The sequence below is a fragment of the Lonchura striata genome, chromosome 8 (genome assembly GCF_046129695.1).
Source record: "Lonchura striata isolate bLonStr1 chromosome 8, bLonStr1.mat, whole genome shotgun sequence".
NCBI lineage: Eukaryota > Metazoa > Chordata > Aves > Passeriformes > Estrildidae > Lonchura > Lonchura striata.
Window position 1 is genome coordinate 31,452,948 of NC_134610.1, and position 24,250 is coordinate 31,477,197.

General features: G+C 39.3%; 1 protein-coding gene across 10 annotated transcripts in view; it reads right to left on the bottom strand.

Moving 5' to 3' along the window:
- The window catches only part of GULP1 (GULP PTB domain containing engulfment adaptor 1), a 146,535-nt gene extending 128,843 nt beyond the window's left edge, over positions 1-17,692 (bottom strand). For 6 of the 10 annotated variants that reach the window (XM_021540935.2, XM_021540937.2, XM_021540934.2 and 3 more), the window contains exon 1: positions 17,600-17,682. The gene's annotated coding sequence lies outside the window, so the exon portion shown is untranslated. Of the gene's footprint in view, positions 1-15,625; positions 15,735-17,599 lie in introns of all 10 variants that reach the window. The other 4 variants (XM_021540930.2, XM_031505364.2, XM_077785152.1 and 1 more) reach the window with 2 other exon arrangements.
- Positions 17,693-24,250: the final 6,558 nt, after the last annotated feature.

Here is a 24,250-nt window from a genome sequence, read left to right on the forward strand (position 1 = left end):
TAATTTCAGAATTAATAAGACAAGCTTTATGTAAGCAGCAGCATAATTCTATTTCCAGGCTCACTTATGCTTAGAGAGTTCTAAAATTTGAATATGCTCAATATAAAATGTTAAACATTTACATCCCAGCTGACAATGACCTTGTGTTAAATTATTAGGGAACAACAGAATAGCTGATGTTTCCTGAGCACGGGTTAGACCTGGATATGCTAGCAAACACAAGTAGTAGATGGATCATTACTGGGCCATAACTAATGACCACTGCCAAATGCACTGGTGCTCCAAACACTGCCTGTCATCAGTATCTATTAGCAGAAGGCTGCAATATAAACATTTATAAAGCAGACACAATATGCCAGCTAAACCACTAATGCATGTAATTGCTAACACAGAGCCATATGCTGAAAATTCATCTCTCTTTACATTTAACTTTTACAACCTAGGCAAATCAGACAACTGTCTAGCCCACAGTCTTCCAAAATTGCTTACTGAATAGAAAACTGTGATCAGCTGCCAGTTCAATTGTTTTTACAACATTCTACATAAAACAAATGAGGTCTGTTGCCCTGACTTGTGAAAGAGCTCCAATAAATGCCAATTATAAGAGCAATTAGGGGATCAAATCTGACATCACAGGTTTCCCTATAAGATATTAGCTCAATGACTGTTTTATAAGCTAATTAGTCATGGACTCTAAACAAGAAACAGATGATCCAAAAACAGTGATTCTGCAAAACTGTGTGTTGTCAAACCCCATGAGGACAATAACCCCTGCTTTCCAAAAGGAATGATATGACTGTCAACTCCTTCAACTATATTAGCAATAACAATCATGAACAAGAATACATGAAATATTCCAAGCATGATCAGCTTCTGTAAAGTTCTTACAAATCCCAGATTTGCCAATATTTCCTTTGTCAGAAGCCATTCTGTTAATCAAATATGAGATAAATCTGCAGGGATTGCACAACAGGAAGAAAGAAGGTATTCTCCCATAATATAGTGAACTTGCCTCTGCCTAAAGGAACAGAGGACATAGCAGGAAGTGGATGCTTCAGATGAAAATTCCGGTCACAAAAAGGCAAGCCTGGCCACCAGCACAATCCAGGAGAAGAAAAGTAATTTGATTTTCTGAAAACTAAAGTCCTCTGTTGTAAAATAGCAAAATGTCTATATGATCATGGTTGGGATTCCCTTACATGTAGCCATCATGACAGTATGTGATTGTGCAATGACACTTTTTCTGTAGGCTATTGCCTTGTTCAGTACATACAACAGATGCAGTTCACCAAATGAACATCTTGTCTGATGGTCCTTTGCAAAGCCTGGTGCTTTATTTACCACAAATTCCTCAAAGTGCAACCTGAAGCCAGAGGACGCTCACAAGAGACAGCCCTCACCAGAGCACTTTATGGTCCACAAACTTGAGTGCATTTTAAAAATTAATGTTGTCCTTATATAACATTTAGCCAGTGTGGCTCAATATTCTCACTTGTATTCTCTCTTTTATTCTCAACATAAGAGAATTTGGGTTCCCAATCTGAAATGATCATCAAGCATTTTTCTGTCTCCTCTACTGAGAAGCTTAAACTCAGCTACACTCAAACTGATTTGCTGCAGGTGCAGTAAAACCTGGCAGAAACTACAGAAACAACCTGCCAAGGAAACATGTGCAAGTCCTCAGGTGTTATTTCCTAAACAGCTATAAAATGTGGAGTATTTTTTGATCAAAGCAGACTGCCCTTGATTTCAGGTATGAGAGTCAGCACTTACTCAAATCACAGCCAAGAGCTAGGGGCGGGTATTCCTAACATCAGCAAAAAGCTTCCTACAGCACCTTGACCGCTGTTAATTAGGAAAAACAGGGTGGGATTGGGAATGAAACTCCCCAGAATAATATTTGACTTGTTAAGCTCTATTTCAGGGTCTGGAAAGGGCAATAAGTTTTCAAGGAAAAAGTTCTTTCTATCATATGCAAGAAAAACTCTTTGTGTTTGTGTCTGGGAGCACACTGACTTACACATGTACACATTGTTTTGGAAAAAAATGCCACCCCACAGAGAAGCCACATGAAATCTTTAGCCTACTCCTCACAGAGGGGCAGCCCAAAGAAAACACCAGGGAATGCAGACAGAAGTTTTATATCAAGCCACAGCTTTCCTCAGCCAAACCCTTTTTCCTCATTAAAATTACAACCTAGCTGATACAAAAATTAACCTAAAGGCCTCTCTGAGCATGCTTCTCCAAATAACTTATGACTAAGTTACTCCAGATATCTCACAACACATCAAATACGCTATGACACAACTGCTAGAAAATCTAATAAAACTCTAGCTGCAAGAAGCTACAAAAAGATTCTGACCATGCTCAGGTACTAACAACTAATGTAGAGACAGCCAGACATTGCACCAAGAAATACAGAAATATCCATGGAATAAGCAGAGAGGCAGCAGTGTATGGGCACAGCATGGAAACTGGATATTTCCATGGGTTGCCTTTCAACACCCCATTTGGGACTGATGCCATGAGACCCACATGACCTCTGAAACCTCACACTGTTTACAGCCATGTCTCAAACACCCTCCCAACTCCTGGAATTGCCTTAGGAGTGAAGCATGCTGGCATGGCTCTGGAGGTAAACACAGCATTTCTGGAGTGCAGCTGTTCCTGGCTTGCTCAAACCACAAGCTGATGTGTTCAGTTCTGTCTGCACTCTGCTGTGCAAGTTCATAACCACAAGTATGGGACTGGACATTTTTCTTCATTTAGAAGACTTCATAGATTCACAAAAGTAGTCACTATATACATTTTTAATTCCCCCCCACCCCTTTACTCCTGTTAAGGAGTATGTTGGTAACCATATGATACTGCTGCATTGAGTGTCAGGGTTCAAGAAACAGAACTCAACATAAGCACATAAAAAGGAGTACCACATGCACTACTGAAAAATGTTGCAGTGACTTACAGATACTAATTCCAGCAGAAGACTTTCATAGAGTGTAACTATATATACTCCTGCAACTAATTCAAGACACAATACAAAAACTGAAATTACATTGGCTTTACTGCTTCACAAACCAAAATCTTCATTAGACACACCCCATGCACAGCCATCCACGTTTACAAAACTACCAACTACTCAGATTTATCTTAACAAAAGCAGCTCCTTAAATGAATCAATCACTTCAAGAACTGTTAGTCTGCTAATTCAGACTGGACATAGTGACATACTTGCTAGGTAGTATGGAATGATATTTCTGTTACACCTGGATTATATAGAATAGGACTACAAATTCTGGATTTATAAAAACCAAGGCTTATTTTGGGAACTGAATGTTTTTTACTGAAGCTTACAAATATGACAAGTAAAATAGACTACTTATTGTAACTAAGATTTTTTTTAAAGTTACCAGGATCTAGGTGATCAAGTATTCAGACAATATCAAGTAGAAATATTGAAATGTAAGTAAGAATAGACATTTTAAATAAATTTTTGATTGTGATACACAATTCAGCTAGGCACACTGATTAATGTTATCTAGAGCCCAAACACTAAATTATGTGCTCATGTAAGATATAATATGCAGAGAGACTTGAGAATATTTTATATTTTGAAGCAATAAATATAAATTCAAGCTGCATCAACAATATAACCAATGAACTAAACAGATGTGGGTGCACAAAGCTTAAAGGAAAAATCTTTCCTTCTCTGCCACAAATGTCCTACTTTGCATCATAAAAACATCTAATTTCTTCATTTGTGCAGTTTGAGCCAAGAGCTGTCTTTTAATCTTTGTTTCACCCCAAGGAAATCTTCCATCATATTCTTTGCATTTTCAGTCCAGAGTTATGTACAATCCCAGATATTCTCCTTTCACATATATCACCACATTCAATGTGCATTTTCGGACTGGAAAAGAAGCAGGACACTGATTACACTATTATTTCAAAGTCCAGGACATCAGGGTTAATGTATTCCATTCACTCATATTGCATATAAAACAAACAGACCAACAAACTAAAAACCTCCCCCGCAACTATGATTATTGCTATGACAGAAGTGACAGATTTTTTTTTTTTTGGTTGGATAGTTGTTTCCTCCATCTGCTTGAAAAATGGAGAAAAACATATTTTAAGCATATTGTCCCTAATAGTTACCATAAATCTCCAAAAAGACTTGCTGAAACCTGAGATATTATCACTTCACATCTCAGAGTCCTACTTGGTCTTTAGATCAGCAGTGTATTTCAGCTAAAATTATACACAGTGTTTTCTTCAGGAAATTTGTATTTCTCATCACAGAAGAGAACAATAATAGGATAAGCCTCCTTTGTAAAACATATTAAGCATAAAAAAAAAAAAAAAAAGTCAGAAGAGGCTAAAAATGTCCCATCCATGACATCATCGCAATGCAGCAGATGAAAGGAAAACAATTTTGCACAGGACTCATCTTTTTTTTATCCAGAGCACCAGATCACATTTAAACCCAGGAGGGCTTGGTACATCCTTATCACCTATCATCTATATCATAAATGGAAATCTGAATGTGGGGAGAGCCACAGGAAAAGAGGGTTTGTGAAACACCATAGAGAAGGAAATTGCATCCTCAGTGTTGGAGTCACACATATTCCTTGTTTTCTCCTGAGCAATTCCAGATGGGGATCAGGCACAAAGAACAAATGTGGAGATATTAATTCAGATTGCTTTCATCAATTAAGTTATCACTAACTTCTGTGAATGAATTAGAACATGCAGATGAACACACACATTCAGTTTTAAAAATGTGATGGAGAAATAGAGGTATAAAAGGAATAATAGAGAGTATAAAGAAAAAAGCAGCTGAAACATCTAACTGAAAAACACATGAAAGCAAAATTTAATGTTTTAAAACTTTATCCAAATTAAAATTAATCATAAGAAGAAAAGAGTCCCCACAAGCATGGACAAAATTAGCAAACATCAAACAAAAAGCAGCATAATTACTGTATAGAAAACGTACCAACCAAAAAAACCACAGCTGATGAAGCAACCCAGCGAACAACAAGGTCCTAAAATTGTTTCATGTAATGAGAGTAACCTTCAAAGCCTCAAGATGGACATTACTACATAGCTGCTTGCAAGGGGAGAACAGACAGAGGCAGCACACGAGATTTTCTCCTTTAATTTTTTATTTCATTTGAGAGTACCAAAGCATGCCAAGCCATAAAACCCCCCAAAAATAAATACAAAAAAAGCCCCTGGCAAGTCTGAATCTTGTGCAAAGAGAGGAAGAGGTCATTTAGAACACTGCTGAACCAAGAATATTGAAATGACATCTGAACACAAGCAAACTATGCTGTTTTAAAGCTGTCCAGATTTCTGAAGGAATATTTGTAAGAAGAATTGGCTGCAGATCCTGGGAGCATATGGAATGCATAGAGGCCACCTACAGCAAACTGAGAATTCCACAGAAAAACAGGTAAGCCATTGATAGCCCACTCCCAAAAAACCTGGAACACTGAAGAGACATGGGCAAAACAAGGAAATTTATGTATACTGTACATATATTGGCTGTTACATGCCAATTCTGCTGAAGCACAACTGACTAAAAGACTGTCTGCTGAAAAAGACTGAAGAGGGCAAAACCAAAAGTTTCAAGAAAACAAAATGTGCTAAAATGTGATAAAAGTAGAAGATAAAAGAGACAACTGAACTGCATGAGTATGATAAAGAATTCACAATAAAATTCACAATATTGTGCACCCATAAGGCCACGCCAAAACAAAATGCTGGAAAGATTGCATCCATTAGGACAGGCCTTAATGGATTAATTTTCATGACTAAGAAAAAAAAAGCTTTTTATCAGAGGTTTTATTACTCAGCATATTTAGGTGATGAGCAAGAATTCACTGTTTCAACCTCCAACAAGTTCCAAAATCATTGCCAGGGAAAGAGGCAAAAGGAAAAGTGGAACTCTGCTGCAGCCCAATTCCACTAGATACTAGTTAAAAAAAAAAACAAAAAACAAAAACAGTTTAAATGGTCTGCCTTCTTTTTCAAGATCAGTCCTTTGAACACCTGAATCCTCCTCTCTTCCAGCACCAGCATCATTAACTGAAAAGAGATCTGCCAAAAGGCAATTAAGCTCTGGCAGGTTGTTCCATGCTATGATAAACATTACAAAAGTGGAGATTCAAAGGCAAAAATCTATCTTTAGCAACAGCATATTTTAAATTTGGGTGAGCAGGAAAGAACAGCCACTGGACAAAACAGAGCCACCACATTGTTTGCTGCAATTTCTGTTTCTTTCCTGTTATTAGTTAATAGGTAAGCTGAGCTCTGGTGCATTCAAAAGTTAATAAATTCCTCATTTTTAAAGTGAAGTGAGAACCAAGAAGAAAGCTTTTCTTTTGGTTTCTTTCTGATAGAGCTCAGCAGGAAAACTAAAGAAACCTTCCTAATACACACATGTAGGAACCTGAATTCATGACAAAGCTAAATAAACTGGATATAGTAACAACAAGCTTTCTGCTTTTCTGCACTACAGCACTGCTGATCCTCACTTTTTAAAGTGGAGTGCCTTGAAGAGCATAAAAGTGAAGTGAAGGCCAGATAGAGACCATGTCCATGGATAAATCTGTTCTGGTGGTGTCAGCAAAGAGCTACACTGCAAGCACTGAGGAAATCAGTGTAGGACAAACCAATGCCTGGGTTTTATATCTATTAGGAAAAGCAACTGTATTGCATTTTACATTCAAACTGAACATGCCTAAATTAACTTTCTCCTCCCACTTCCCAGTTCTTGGTCATACTTTATCAAGTTCTCATACCAAAAATACCTGAGCCGGTACTCAAAGAAAGGTGCACTAGACAGGAAAAGAGTGGCAACATATGGAGAAATGCTTCAACCACCATCTCAGGAGCATCATTTCATTCTAAATTTCTTCCACAGCTGCAGGGTGAACATCTTGACACCCTGAGAAGTCAAAGAGATATGAGCAGGATTCCTGCATGAACACAAAACAGAACTAATGACCATAAAATTACCATCATTCACAAAGTAATTTTTCACATTTCAGCCAGTTCTTTGCCATGTATAACAGTTTTCCTGATAGCCACATGCCAGGGCAGACTCCAATAATTAACACATTTCTGGATATGCGACGAGATAGGGGTGAGCAGAAAACTCTTGCCACCCTCCACACTTCATGGAGTCAGAGGCTCAGGGTAGAGTTCATAAGTTTCTTTCTCCAGACATGCTACGAATGTATTTGAGCTGCAACATCTCTTTGAAGATCTTACCTTGCAAGATGTTCCCAGTTATACTGTGAAAGGCAAATTTCACAAATCTGTCAAGATATGTCAAGATTCCACCACGTTTGTCAGCTAAGAAGAAGTACACTTGATTCTACCTTAGACAAACACAATTCTACTTTAGACACTCACTGCCTGGGACTTATATTTGTGTCACGTTTGCCAAATAACAGCTGAAATAATACACAATTGAATACTGCTATCCAGGGGGAAAAGAAGTATTTAGACCATAAACAAACAGGATCGAATTACCCAGAAGTACACGCCTTGCAGCAAGCACAAGAAACAACAGCAAATAACAAACATAAATATTCTTCAAAAGCATCTGGCAAAATTCACCATAATGAATTCAAAATATTCAAGCAATTATTTCCAGCCAAACACTTATTTCCTTCAGAACTGAGATTCTTAGCATTTTATTATTTTCTTTACCGTCAAGGCATATTTCTTCAGCGGTTTGACTTTTTTTCCCCCTGCCATTTGGCTAAGCAACTAAGTAACTTATTCAGTAACTTCCAGATGACCTAGCAAATGAAATTGATTTGGATTAAATAGCAACAGATTATTTCAATGGTTAAGCAGTCATGGGTATGCCAGCAACATAACAGATCTCAAATACATTCAACTAATCCTATCAAGTATGTTTTTACTTATTTTGCACTAAACATCTATTTTATGGTCCATTTCTCCATACCTTCTAATCACGGCTCAGTTTCAATGTAAAAAAAACCTGAAATCCCAAACTGAAAAGCACATAGAATCACAACAAAGATAATTTCCTGAATAAGAGGTACATAAGGGACTGCTATGGAATTACTAGTGTTTACAACTATAAGCATATTTACTGCTTTCCATCCTTTACAGGACAGATTTGTTACAGTTGAAAGCTTTCCCTGCAGGGCCGTTTAGAGAAGCACATATATCCCACAGATATTCCATAACCCATAAAGTCATCTCAGTAAGGCACAACACAACTGTTCTCCTGGGGTTTTTTGAGAGTACAAGGGCAAGAGAAGGAAAGGGACATGGAAAAAGGAAGGAAAAGGTGTGCATGCAGGAGAGGGAAACTATACCTCTAGTTTAGAGCTGAAAAGATTTAAAGTCATCTAAACCAGAAGTCTTTTCCATTCCCCACATTTTGCTCGCTCATATTTTGTTTATTTTTCTGACTCATTACTCAAAAATTTCCTAGATCTTAATCAAGTCTAACAATGCTTCAGAGGAAACAACTCCAAAATGGAACGGAGAGAAAGTCTTATTTAGGAATTCTTCATAAGCCATCAAGTTATAAAAACTCAGGATATCCTCCAGGAATGGTAAGAAAAATGCTACATAATAAAGTACAATATCCTTAAATCATCAAAACATGACTTGGCTCTGAATTCTGGATGTCAAGAGCTTAGATGGTGACTGTTTATTCTTATACTGCACTCATGTTTGTAGTACTCCAGATTCTTCCAGGAGTGGAGTTTGAAATGAATTTAAGACTCAAGCCAAAAGTGCCACAGACGAGGAAATCCTGAAACATATCAGCAGATCAGTGGTCAGCAAAGATATCTGGACAAACTATATGACTCACCCAGTCTCCCCAAAAAGCCTCTGTTGTCACAGAGCCTCCAAAAGAAGCAGCTTTCTACTCCATTTTAAATTATCACCTTGGCTGACACCAGACTACACACAATGCACTTCATCAAAAGCCTCATCAATGAGCATTTGAAAAATTATTCACTTTACCCACACAATAGCACCTCTCATTTTTATTAGCTCTACATAATTCTCTTATCCAGCTTCAAATAAAATACATGAGCAAATGATGTTGCATCTATTTTTATAGTGACTATGTTTCTTTGTTTCTTTGGAGATTTAAAAGTAAAGACCATCTCATTGCTTTATTTATGAAATATGAAAATTTAAAAGACAAAGCAGACTAATAGGAGAATAAATTCAAATAAAGATATTTTGTAAACACATTCTAGTTCAACAAAATGACATTTGTTCCTAAGATATCCTTTATCCTATTAGATTCAACCTTGGCAAAAACAAGTCTAAGTAAGACTGCAAAAGTTTTCACTAAAGCATTTCAGTCTTTTCTGAGGCTGGGTTTGGAATTCATGGTGCAGGGAAGGCTGAAAGCTATCAGTATACAAGAAACAACTACATGTATTAGCATGTACATGCTAGGCTTGCCATCTAATACTAAATGCCCATGTACAATAATCTTATTTCTTAATAATCTATTTTAATTAGATAGCTACATGAAACAGAGTGCCACGACATCATATTATTGATAAGTAGTCACACCCTCTCGTCCTCCTCCTCAGAAAACCCAACAACAGAACCAAAAATGTAAGCAGAGTGACAATTTTACATCTACTGCTGAGGACAATAACCAACATTTCCACTTTCGTGCAAGACTGCAGAAATAAACACCACAGAGAACATCAGGCATTAAAGCAGTTCCTCAGAAGTACAGAACACTATCTCTACCTGCCGTGACACAAATCCTCCTTCCTTGCAGCAGCACTGTCACTTGTGCAGTTAAATCATTTTTGCATTGCCAATCAGTACCAAAGCCAAGCAAATACCTGCTTGTTTCTAAGAGAAATAATCAGCAGTGCTGTCAACTGCACTTCAGTTTCCTGGCAGATCACTGCAACATCCATGTAGGCTCTGCTTGCTCTCAGCTTTCCACACTGGCAGATTTGCAGCAACCACCAACCGTCTCATGCTACCCCAGTCAAAACCAGTAAAAAAAAGAACCAAATAGCTGTACTGACAGCTGGGGCTATTACCCATGCAAGCATAACATTCAGTGAGGTATGGCTGAAATGTCAGATAATTATTTGAATTCAGGAATTACTCTTCATATCAGAGAAAATTACTAATACAAAACCAGTCTAACAGCTTAATAGCTGCATTCAATATCCTCAGCCATAAAACATGGGGATTGGAACCAAGACCTCTGGGAGATGCATTTAATTCTGAAAGAGAAAACAATTAATAGCTCATATGCTCTTCTAGATTATCACATTTTTCTGTTAATGACAGAGTGCTTGTGACAAACACATGGGATTGCCAGTCAGTATGGCCAGGTTAAAGCACAACTTGCAGATTCTGCTGTCTTTCAGGGCAGAAGCAATAAGCCCTGAGAGAACTTAGCCTGAGAACCAAAGTTCTCAAGTGCCCTCTTTAAGACTGCCTGGTTTCTTTGGTACAATTTCAAACCCATGGGACAAAACCAGAAACAGAGCTCCTCTCATGGAATGGGATGGGAGGGAAGATGGAGACTCATTATTACAAGCAGGAACACTTCCAGGTGAGTTCTTCTGGTCTCCAAAGAAACCTAATATGCTTTTAAAAGAATAAAAAGTAGATTTAGCAGGGGAGAGCCCCAATGAAGTAAAAGGAGCACAAGCAATTTAACAAGAATTTTAACCACTAGCATACGAACAGTTTGAAATGGCTGTGTAAGAAGATGTTACTTTACATGTCCCTTTCCCAGCCACAGGCATTGGCCCCTTTCTTATCTTACCCTCCTGCACAAAAACATGTGCAAAGAAAACGGACCCCTCACCAAGAAGAACCAGCTGCAAACTCTGATTTACAAGAAAATGTATGAAGCACTGCATTGGCATGAGCCATTTCATCCAGTCCGGTGAAACCTGGAAATTGCCCCTTTTAACAATATTAGCATTACACACACTGACGTACCTGTTTCACAGTGTTGACATACTGCATTTCACACCATAAAACACAGGAAAAGCAAACAATTAAGTGTAATTACTATATGGTACAGAAAGATTAGGGAATTAGTAACAGCTCCAGCTGCTCAGTTTGGTGGAAAAGTTTTTCTCCCATCCTAAACCCATTCACACAACACGATAAATTGAATATTAATGCAATATGTAACTTACAAAATTAGTAATGCAATTTTTGGGCTGCTTGAATCAAGAAAAAGATTGTTCTTATCTCAGACTTGAAAGACCTTTGTGTTTACAAATCCACAGTAGGCTCTGCCTTAGAGCTTACACATGTGAAACAGATTAAGAGGCACCACAGTGGGGGTTAATGTCTCAAACTTTCTGCTGGCTACATCATCAGTCCCCTGCTGCTATTTTCTATCCCAAGTAAAGATTCAGCATCATTTACCATATACACTTCACCGCTCGCTTTTGCTTTAACAAGTCTCCACACATTAATCTTAACTACAGTTACTCCAAACAGGTATGACTTGGGCATACGATACCCTGCAACATGAAATCACCATTCAGCTTTGATCCCAAATGTCCACTGCTTTGGAAATGATGCTTCTGCCACTTTATCAATCAGGAAGCAGAAAAAAGATAAAAGTTATCAGCTACAATTTTCATCTGTGGGGCAAAAACCACAAAAGACTTTTTCTTGAAGACCCAAGTCCTAAAATTTGGAGTTTGTGTGAAAAAAAGTTGTTTTCAATACAAAATAAAGTTCAGATTTACATACCTGTGTAAAGAAAAATCTTTATAGAAGGAAAATAATATTAAATGCTCAAATAGAGGCTAGAGTGTTTTAAATCTCATTATTTTTAAGATGTATTTTTTTTTAGGGAACCTGACTCACGATCTTTGAATGCACTCAGCTGCCAACACAGCATGTAGGAAGAAAGCATTAGAGACTGCACATATCTGCACAGCAAGGCATTTGGAAAGATGGCCTGAACAAACATTAAAAAAATAGGTTTGAGGACACAAGAAACTTTCTTAAATTACTCTTAATGTAACTGGTATGCAAAGATTGCTGTTCCAAACAACATTTTGAGATGCAACTGAAGGAAAAATAATCTATTTTACTGGGAACACAATCCTTTATCTAGGCTCATTACCTCACTTCAGTGATATGTTCCAGAAGATTTCACAACAGATTAAGAAAAAAATGCTGCTGTTTCAAGAGACACCTTCTTTAAAAGATGTGCAAACACAGACACATACCCTAAAAAAAGCTCCCAATTTGACAAAAGAGAAAATATTAATATCAGGAGTCCCTTTGTGTGCAGGAAAAGCAATAATTACACTGAATAGCAGATATAAATTGCCAGCACTAGCACAGAAAAGACTTGCCAAAGCTGAGCTGACCCAGCCTGCAGCTAGGAAGAAACTTGCTTTCCCCAGGGTCCCCTGCCACAAGGAGAGCTGCAAGACCCAGGGGAGAATGGACATCCACCTCCCTTCCAGACATTTTCTCCACAGCAGGAGCAACCTCATCCCAGCCTTTTGGCCAGTGGAAAAGAATTTTGTTTTTGCCTAGACTGCTGAGATCTCTAAAAAAGCCTTTGAGGACTACAGGGATTTAGAGCAGATCACCTGGAAAGTTTAAGCACAACATTTAAGTACCTAATGTCCCATTCTGCCTAGAAGGAACTGAAGATAGGACATATGCATGTAAAAGAACAAAAATGGAAACAGAATAGAATATTTAACATCACAATAGGTACTAGTCAGGATTTTGCTTTGCACATTATGGTACTGCTGCATTTTGCCTTTGGTCAGAATTTTCCCCATTAAAACAAAGGGGATGGAGAGAGCAGAGGAATAATTGAAAAAAAATCACATTAAAGATCTTGAAATATTCCAGAGACCTCAACAGTCCTCAAAAAAACTAGTCCATTCTATTTGAAAAGAATGAGGAGGAATTTGCATGCACTTTTACAGCTTTCATGTTATTTTAGGAATTATGAGAAGATTGAAGAGATTAGGCTTCTCTCTCTATATCTCTTCCCAAGTACTGGAGGACTTATATACTTTTCTCCACAGAGCAATAAAGAAAGCTAGAAACAGTCATCACATACTTTTGAGTGGCAAAAGATTTGCCTTAGAAGTCCCAAATTTTTCAACATAAAAATGCTATTTACCTGCATTGCTTAGGATCTCGACAGCACAGGAATAATCAGAATTTCCACAGATTATAGTTCTAATTTCCGGTGACCAAAAGAAAAAAAACCACCCCACCTTAACTCTGTCAACAGAGCCAGCTGCAGTCTCCATACAGCACATTATTAAGAGAATTGTTTACCAATTTACACTTATGCACAGCATTGCAAGACAAGGGTGAAGGGTGTTGATCAGGTATTGCTGACAGAATACACAGAAAAACATTTGGCTGCACAGATGTTGCTGAATCTTTATAACTCCAAGTGATATAGTAAATGGAAAAACACAGCTCAGTTCTCAAAATAAAACCAGAATATGCAAGCTTAGGGTGCAACATAAAATAAATGCAGTAATAACCAAGTGATCATATACTAATAAAATGAAAATGTCAGACTCTGGAATTAAAATGACAGAATTTCTTAATGGCTGCTCTTCAAAACAGAAAAAAATATTGCACAAGTTAAAGAAATCCAGTGCCTTAATCTAAGAGGCTTTCCAGTACTTTTTGCCAAATTATCAAGCAGCCTGTGTGAAACTGTGGGCGTTATAGCTCGAGTTCTGCTTCTTGCTTCAGTGAAAACTACTTAGATGTTTGTCAAAAACCCAAGTATTGTCTGTTCTACAAATGTTTGCTTCCTTCAAGCTACAAAATTCTACATTCTCTTTGCTGATGTGTAATTACACATCAGACACCTAAGTCACTTCAGCCTGACAAAACAATCATATTTCAATTCAGAGCGCCCTCTCAGCCTGGTGATAAGAACATCTGCTTAAAGTGGCAGAGGAGAGGAGGAATGGAAGTGGAAATGCTTTCCTGGGAATTCATGATGTGTTTTCAGCTGGATAAATTCTCTATTGGGATCCTGGATAAAATCTGTGGTATCATCACTTCGGACTCTTGATGTTCAGTTCAGTGTAACAAATGTTCTCTGAAACTATACAGCAAGAGGGGCCCTTAAGGGAGGACTGTCTGCTTATTACGTGCAGTGGAGCTGCAGCCTAGGTTAAAAATGCATTTTAAGTGTATTAAAATGCTTAAGAAAAAAACATTTTTAAGACTTAAGAGCTACTACCGATCATTCCCAGAGTCTTTGCAGCACCCCTGGGCAAGCAGAGCAGCACAGACAAGGTCCACAGCTACATATTTGAGACTGAAAGGGTGGGCAGTGATGCCACTGCTGCACTCAGGGCTGTGCCCTGAGGACAGACCACAAAATTAAGATAACTGAGTGAGCCTACCTCTTTCTTCCTCCCAGCCCTAACCAATGCAGGCTGCAACTGTAAGTCCAGATCAAAGCTACACCTGCAGTGGCAGTAGTTGGTCATCCCACAACAGTAAAGCCACAGAACACCGGATGTTCAACACGGGGAATGTTCAGAGGAGCACTGGCAGTGAGGTAGCAAAGCTACCTGCATGAACAAAGCCAACATTCTGATCTCAGAGATTCAGGAGGTACTAGGAAGGAAATTGCTTCCAAAGATATTGATGGATGTATCTGCATGCACAGTTACATTCTGAAGGTAAGAGAACCAAAAGGAACATTTTCAGGTAGCTCTACAGAGGCACTGTGTGTTCTAACAGGGCCAGTACTGTTTGCTCTTTTCTGGATTACAACCTGAGTCTCTAAAGGAGTTTATCCCTTCAAAAATCAGATTACAGTAAGGCAAAAAAGGTAATGGGGAAAATGTTTATTTCTGCCCAATTAGCATATTCTTGTATAATAACTTCATCAAGTCATGAACTAATGATTTTTTTGCCTCATCTCAAGAGCTGATGTACTTGGAGCACAGACTCATTTCCTGCCATGCATTCCACCATTGATAACTGAAAAGTCTGAGGGAGGAACTGTTCTTTGAACAGAACCTGGTGGACTTTTCAGCTCTCGGTGTTCTACTTCTTCTCTTGAAAAAAATTACAGAATTAGAAGCCTGACACAAGCTATGCTAGGTATGACCAAAATTTAGTGATATGGAAGTCTCTCCCTCTGTTCTCTTTCAAGCTGTGTCATTTTCCCAGTTCAAGCTGAAGCTGCCCTTTAATTAATTCAGCTGGTAGTTCTAATTACGTTCTTATGACAAGTTTTAGCAATACACTCTGAGTGATTATCTCAAGAGAAAAACTAATTCTATAACTGTAATACAAATTCCAGTTTATTGTATTAGCCCTCTCAAGTGCTTCATGTAAGTCTCCTGATCATGACTTTTAAAGCATACATCAATGTTTACAAACACCATACATAACAAACAATGTTTACAAGCTGCTGCCGAACCACAAAATGTAATGTTGTCTACAAGCAATAGACTAGCAAACTAAAGTGAGCTTGTAAAGCAAATTCTGAAATGGCACATCAGGTGAGTGTTTCACAGAACAGCAAAGGCACAATCTTTGAACTCTAGAAAAACCCTCAAAAAGGTTACAAAGTTACCTCCAAAGACTGAGGCAGTGCAAACCAGTAGTTTGTATAACATCCCCTCTTGTTTTCCGCGCCTGTTAACTACATTTTCCTCCTGGCTGGTCCTCCAGTAGCAGATCTCCTATGAGAATTTAAATGTTTTACACAGAACATTGTATCACAGTTCACAGTTGCAATAATTTTAATTTCTGTAGTCATCGTTCACAAGACACACCCAATCACGTCATCCTAACTTCTCAGAAAACCAGAGTTGTATTTTTTCTGCTTATTTCCAGTCCCCTTTCATTGATATTCCTGCCACTGTAACTCTGCTGAAAGTATAAACCAAAGTTCTCCCTTGCATCCTTCAGCACTGTGCCATAACAACAGGCTTTTAATCCCTACATCTCTTTTTATTCAAGCCATTCATGTAAATATATGCCTTTAATAAGATCTGTATTCATATAGTTAAAATGCATCCCAGAAAAGTGTATGTATGGCCAATAATAATGAAATTTTTTTTCACCTTTTCTGTTATTTCTTTCTCCAAGTTCAAGTGGATAATCACCAAATTTTTTGAAGTTGTACCTGACATACTACTGCATGACAAATCAGCAAAGTAAATCTACAACTGTGAGGCAAAACTTACTGTTAATTCTGAAATGACCACATAAATAGAAGTTTGACCTTCAAAAATATGTTCTTTTCCTTTCTGGTAAATTGTTTTTTTCTTGTTTTGATTGACTCCCTAAGTGGCTCTGAAGCACTGCTTATCCTTACAATAACTGAAAGGTGCCACTCACATTCTATGTTCATCTAATGTACAGGGGAAGAAAATCACAGAAAATAACTTCTAAAAGGAGAAGTATTCACATAACATACAAATATAGATATTCTTATTTATACTGAATAAATCAAATATATTGCTATAATATTTTATGTGAATCTCTGCACATTCTAAGCACCTTCATAATCACCTTCGTGTATGCCTTGCTTTCCAGTTTATTTAGGGGGGGTTTAGCATCTTTTTAGTAATAACTTCTTTCCATAAAGATGACTTTTTAAGAACATGCAACTGTAATGGAACTGTAGAAACTGAAAAGTTTAAAAGTTGCATGCTATTTAAATTAGAAATCTAGTAAGTGTCTTAAGTTCAAAAAAAGATCCCAGAAATCAACTTCTTCGGAAGGGAGTTAATTTCTTTGTATGAAGAATACAATTAACCTTTACGGGCCTTTGATTGACTCTCGGTGCCCCCTAATAAATGAGAAGGACAGTGAAATTAAATGAATAATATACTTTTACACGTTCCTCTAATTGTCATACAACTTTTAGACCCTCTAAAACTGAGAATTTCTCTCCGAATCTCTCTCCCCGACTCCGAGGCAGAGCTGCAGTCCTTGCTCAGATTTCTTTCTATTCGCATGATGATCGAGCAAACTCCTCCAGCACTCCACCCTCCCGACACACGCGGAGTCAAAATTATCTTAGTGGTTTGGGTTTGGTTAGGAGCCGAAGATCCTCCCTTGTACAACAACGGAGCGCTCAGCAGCTCCAGCGGCGAGCTCGGCTGCCGCCCAGCACCGCCGGGCTGCCACGGCGGAGCCTCACGGGGAAAACAAAACCTCGTCTCGGATAAAGGCTGTACTGTACTTACAACGGGCAAAAAACCCAGCCCCGAATGAAAGGCATCTCATTACTCGCAGCTACTTGAAATTCACACAGCCCTGCCCGCGCGTCCGAGACCCCCGGCTCCGTGCGGCGCCGGGCTGGGAGCAGCCCCGGAGCGCGGACCCGCGGCAGCGGCACCGCCACGCAGGTGAGCCGGCGACAGGTCCGTGCCCGCGGGCAGGGGAGCCAGCAGGACCCGCGGCAGCTGCCCCGGGGCCAGCCCCGCTCCGTCGCCCGCCGAGCGAGCCGCGGCCGCCGCGCCGAGTCCCGCGCCCGCGGCGATCAACAGGCGCCGGACCCGCTCCGCTCCGCGCCCCGCGGGGCAGCGCCGCGTACCTGCCGGGATGGAGCCGCCCCGTCCCGCCGCCTCTCCGCGCCGCTCGCTCCGGCCGCGGCCGCCCCGAAAGTTTCCTGACGTCAGCGCGGGCGGGCGGCGCGGGCCCCGCCCGCCGCCGGGCCGGGCCGGGCCGGGCCGGGCCGCTGCTCCCGGGCTCCCCCTGCCTCCCGCCGCCACCGCCGGGGCTGGCGGCGGGGCGCACGGGCGCGAAGAGCAGGCGGCGCCTCAGGAAGTCAGGAACGCGGTTTGGTAACTCCGCATCTCCTGAAGAAAAGACAGTAGACACATTGGTGTCGGTTAAAGCGGCGATGGATTTTGCAGGGTACAGGTGCGCAACATCGCACTTACTTTGGAGAGCGCCTGTGGCATGCGCGCCCCGTTAAAATGAGCTTCAGAAACACCAGAACGGCGTAAACCAATATATTTTTATGACAGTCGTGGTATGTGCAAGTTAGGCGCAAAGTTTTTCCTGATGAAAGGCAGGGAATTCATGTCTGCCATACTTTTATTCCTGGTGGGCTTCTGCCAATAATAGGGCATGAAGTGCCTGTGGAAAGGCAGGAAACTCATCTATTATTCCTCTCTGATTATTTTTTCTTAACAGCACATGAAAGATGCCATTCATTTGACATTAATCGGTAGACAAACCTTGAGAATGGCCATTTAGAGAGTAGAGCAAAATATATCACTGAAATCAAAGCAAAGGCATTTTGCCTGCAGCAGGTGTGTTCCTGTTTTAAAGACAAGATGGCAAACGGTTCAGGGTTGCAATTTATGGTCCAGAGTGGAAAGTTTCTTGACAGAAAAAACCATGAAGGGTAGAAGTAAGGAGTAGGCAAAAATCAGTAAGTGCTAGATAATGCCATGCATAAATATGAAATATGTAAAAATTTAATTAGTGTGGTTGTCTTTTCCATTCATGGTTAAAATAAAAACCAAACCAAATCAAACTCCAAAACAGGTACACAAAACCCAAGTAAATTAGTGGTTGTCTGCTCTAGACATCTGAAAGTGACTGAAATTTTCCACCAGTTTAGTCTCTCAAGTAAAGGAAACACATACTAACTTTTCACATTGTTTCAGAGTTATTTGTAAACTTTGCTAGGGAGCTAACAAGCTAAATCCCAAAACATAAATAGAAAATGAATTCTGAAAAAAAAAGGAAAATGGAAAACATTTCGGGAAAATGTATGAATTTTCAATTATAAATAACATCAAATCCAGGAATTGTTTTCAGCTACTGTTTTCATATACTAAACCTTAAATACTTTAGACTGGGGGGGGGGGGGAACCCAAACAAGAAAAAATACCCCTACTAAACCTGTCTACAGCAATATTAAGACAGTTGAAGGAGAATCTGAGCAAAACACATTTCATTCACAGATGACACATAGTCACCATCAGAAAGAAACTTATTTTTGACTGTTGTTGTTACTGACACCTATGCCCTTACACCTTTCTGCAACATCTGGCTGGAGCTGACAACTGCATTGCATATATCTCCTCAGCCACTTGTCCCTGTCAAAAACAGTGACAGGGAGGATGGGAAGAGAGATAATCTAGGAATTGTATGAAATCATTGAAGAAAAATTAAAGTCAGCTGCTATGCAGAGACTTATTTTTTTAGTTTCTCCAAGATAAAGACACAAGTTTCAAACTTTGTGATAAAACATTTAGGCTTCAATTGCTTGTTTTTCATGTTTGTGTGGTTGTTTTTTAAAGCAACAAGGCAGTTCATGCAGTTCTTCCTTAGGCAAAACTGCAGTTCATCTCAGTGTCAGGAAGCATTTTTATCTATTTGGCATTCTACAACATACATCCAAAGTTGGTCTTTGGTTCAGATCATAAACAAGTGCTCAGCCTTGTTCAGTAAGTGTATCAATTTTAGTTTGATTAGACAAGCTCAACTGTCATCTGCAAAGCAGAACATACTCTAGACAAAGACAAAACATTTTGGCTACTGAAATACATGCTATGAATTTTTCAAAGGTGATGCAACAAGCAAGTAAAATTAGGGGAACTTTAATTTTTTTTTTTTTTTTTTCTGGTACCATAGCAGATTTGACACCAGAAGAAGCTAAAAAATAAATTATTATGCAGGACTGGGTTTTTACTTTCTGGGTATTCTGAAGTAAAGTATGCTTGATGAAATCAGAGTAGATTTTTTCTAAAATCAAGTTATACCATTTTAAATGCAATAAAATCTCATGTATAGAATACATTAATCAGGAAATGACATTTTTCAAAATCCCTTCTGCATGCAAAATTTTTCTCTTAAATAAAGTGAGACATTTTATAACATGAAAAAAATACTCAGTACATAGGAAGCTTTCTAGCTCTTCTGTGGTATATTTTTGACATAATCTGTACTGAAATGCTGAAATAAAAGGAATGTAGAGCAAACCTATTTTCAACTTAAATTTGCTACATAGTGCTTGAAGGAAAGAGAAGAAAATGTGACATCTTTCTTCTATGGTCAAATTTTTTTCCCCATCAACAGTGGGAACCTCAGGGTAGAATTAGGACATTATTTGAGAGGAAAAATAGAGCAAAAAATATTTGAATTCTCTCATTAATATCTATTCCTCTTAGTTTTTAATTGGTATGGTCCATAAAGTAAAAGACTGAGAACAAAAGGAACCAAATCCTGCCTTGCTCAGTAGTCAACAAAGCCCACAATCCAAGAGGGCAAATTCAGGTCATTACCAAGACTATCATATTTGTGTGTCACAGAGAAGTTGAGCAAAGGACTGGGCACATAAGAAGTGAGAAGAGGATACTCAGAGGGAAAAAAAAAAAAATATCTTTCAGAAACACATAGAACAGTTTGGGTTGGAAAGGACCCTAAAGATTATCCAGTTCCAATCCACTGCCATAAGCAGAGACCTTTCACTGCACCAGGGTGCTCAAAGCCCCATCCAGACCAGCCTTGAACACTTCCAGGGCTGCAGCACCCAATTTCTCTGGGCAATCTATTCCAGTGTCTTAGAATTTCCTCCCAGTATCTAACTAACACATGCCCCTTCAGCTGGGAGCCATACCCCTTTGTCCTATCACTACATGCCCCTGTAAAATGTCCCTCTCCGTTTCAGGCTTGCACCCTGGCTCCTGCATGCATAGTCAGGTTTTGTTGTTCTTCTGAGACTGTAAATGTCAGTCATGTCAACAGATGGTGATGACTGGGTGGAGATCATAGAGGACAAGCAAAAGCAATAAAATCAGAAGTCTTTTAGACCTTTAGCTATGTTGATGTCAAAGAAAAAACACCAATCACTTGCCACAGCATATACCACAGTTGAGACAGCCATAATACGCAGAATACCACCACACAATTTCAGATAGCTTCGACCCATACAGAGTAACAGCTTACCACATCAGAAGGCTTCAGGCATCTGCCTCTACAGAGTAACACCATGGCACTTCAGAAGGCTGCAAGAATCTGCCCTTGCTTGTTCTGTAGCCCAACCTTTTATCCCCTCATGTTGCTGCAGTGCCCCTGTGTGCCCTCTGTGCCCTTTGGTGGTTGCTCGGTGCCCCTGGGCACTCCCTGGCTCATTGCTGTCAGTGCTGCTCACCTGCTGCTCACAGCTGAGCCCACTGGGGATGAGGCTGGGCTGCAGCCCCATCCCAATCCCACACACCGAGTGCCACAGCCCAGCCCCATCCCAATCCCAATCCCACACACCGAGTGCCACAGCCCAGCCCCATCCCAATCCCAATCCCACACACCGAGTGCCACAGCCCAGCCCCATCCCAATCCCACACACCGAGTGCCAAAGCCCAGCCCCATCCCAATCCCAATCCCACACACCGAGTGCCACAGCCCAGCCCCATCCCAATCCCAATCCCACACACCGAGTGCCACAGCCCAGCCCCATCCCAATCCCAATCCCACACACCGAGTGCCACAGCACAGCCCCATCCCAATCCCACACACCGAGTGCCACAGCCCAGCCCCATCCCAATCCCACACACCGAGTGCCACAGCCTGGCCCCATCCCAATCAATCACCACATACTGTGTGCCTACAACCACTTGGACTGATTTGCCAGAAAATAGGTACTAAAGAAAACAGAGATTAAAGAATTGCTCCAGTTACAGAACTTGAGAAGTTTCCCCACCCTTCTGGGCACTGTCTCACCTCTCATAGACCAAAAGCTACATGACATTACTCTGCAAGGACATGAAACAAAGAAACCAAAGCAACTCCTTTTCAGTCCTTCTTATGAAGAAACAATGCCAGAGAAGCTATTCCCAATTTTCTATTTAACTTCTAGCTCCTTTAATGTTGTTATGGTAGTACAATGTACAACCCATTTAAAATTTTCCTCACCTTGCCAAAAGAACTGTAAATTGCCACACTGTAAACAGATATCACAACATTCATCTTAATGACCTTAGACTATAACAACAGCAGGAAGCCTCTGTATTTCAGCAAAGGGAAGGACATCATTAGCAGTATGATCATTTTAGGCATCACAGATGGCAAAGGCCAGAAGGACCCAAGTAGCCTGCCAATTATTTGTTTTATCTATAGATTTCACCAAGCACATAACAAGGCTACTGTTGGTCAGCTCATCAGAGCAGATGCTAGACTCTTTAAGGCAGCTGTATAGCATCATATTACCTGAATTTTCACTTTGATTTGGCAAAATAAAAACCTCCTTTGGGAGAGGATTTATGACATAGGCTTATATACATTAGAAAATATGATATGGAGACAAGAAAGAGGGAAAATGAGTACATGTCTGTTCTGGCTTTATTAACTGGGAATGTAATCATGTTTCAAGGATGTGAAGAGTTATTCACTCAAAACCACACTATTTCTTGTGTTCCTCTTATGTTCCCATTTATTAAAAGTTTCTTGCCAGATATTTGATAGTTCTTTTCTGCTTGTTATGCTGTTACTCTTTTTCCCATTTTTGTAAAACTTTAAGAGCAGAAAGAGCTATTACATTACTTTGGTTTGGTAGGTGCCATAGGCTACACAATTTTAACCAGATGTCTTAGCAATTGAGTTGTTAGAGTCCATTCAGGGCCTGAGGAAACTAGTACTAAACGGATGAGAAAAACAAGCTGCTAACAATGCTTGAGTGTGGGTGGTGGTGACTGATTTACTGCTGCTCATTGCAAATCTGAGCTGGTTATCGCTGTGTAATAGCAAGATATATAAAGAAGGTCCTTTATGTCATAGCTGCTAGAGTTTTCATCCCAAAGGCTGTCAGATTCTGTACCCCTGAAGCTTTTTCTGAGAATATGTCACATTAAAACTATTATAGTCACCCCTACAAAATATTTCTGAAATAGAAAGGCAATATTCTATGTAGAACTTCTCACAGACTAATGCTGGTTATAAACTTCCCATCAAAAAGCCAAGAGAAACAAAGAGACATTGGGCACCTCATTGTAAAGTTTTGAGAAAAGAAAGAACCAATAGAGAATTTTCATTAAAAACTAAAGGCTGACATATAGTATTCTTTGCAGAGAACAAGAGTAGGAAATGCTTATTTTGTTGACTTCTTTTTTTTTTCTGAGCCAGTCATCCTCTGAATTGTGGTAGAACATCTACTTCTGAAAATATTTGAATGGTCTAAGTTGCTTGCTAAGTCTATGACAAAAACCTAGAACTCTAAGAAGGCCTAAAAAACTAGCTGTGCCACTAGTTTATGACAAAAAGAATCAAATAAATCACTACTCTTCTCTACACTGCACATGGACCTAAGTTTTTAAAAATATTTATGGTATTTGAAAAAAGATTGCAACAAAAATTTACTCTGTGGTGTGTAAACCAAAAAAAATTTTCAAATTAGCTCCTACAAAACGCACAAGGATTTTTTCCTGTGGAATTCAAAGAGAGCAATATATTAATAAAATATTTTTACAAGAGTAAAACCTTGAAATAGAAAGCCTTTGCTTTCAGGCCTTCTAATTGGCAGAAAGTAGGAAGGAGATCTGGAAGAATTTCTAAGCCCCTGACATAAACATTAGAGTATCTATCAACTGGTAAATTGGAAAGCAAGCTCTTCAAAGTTTACTAAAATAGTTTGGGCAAGGCATCACAAAACATAAGCATTATTTGAGGCTTTTAATCAAGACTAAATCAATATTTTATATATGTGTGTCACAATCCAAACTTCCCTTTCTTTTCCTTGTGTAATACTTCATTTACTGAATACTTCTTTACTGAAGACTGGATGTAGATGCATAGGAAGTTAAGGCTGAATTTACTTATTCACAATAGATGAAAATCACAGCCTTGGTGATGGACAATGGAAGTCCATTTTTAATATGCACATTAGAAACCCTTGGATTACTTTTCATTTATAAAAGTTGCAAGAAAAGTTACAAGAAAAGAGATTTGGTAATACTTTTAAAAGGCTAGGGGAAGTATATGAAAGCTGAAGGCGGTGTGGCATTAATACTGCAAGAAAGAATCTAACACTGCAAAAAGAAATGAAGCCCAGAAGATATACACGACATTTTGTGGTCTGTAGGAGAAAGAATAAACATCCAATTTGAACTACCTTGTAGCTGACAGTTTGGAGTGTAATGAACTATCAACATTATTTTTATGCTGCAGAAATGAAGCTGCTTCTTTGTAGTCAGTTGTACCATCATTTTTAAGCTGTTCTCATCACTGGTCATAAATA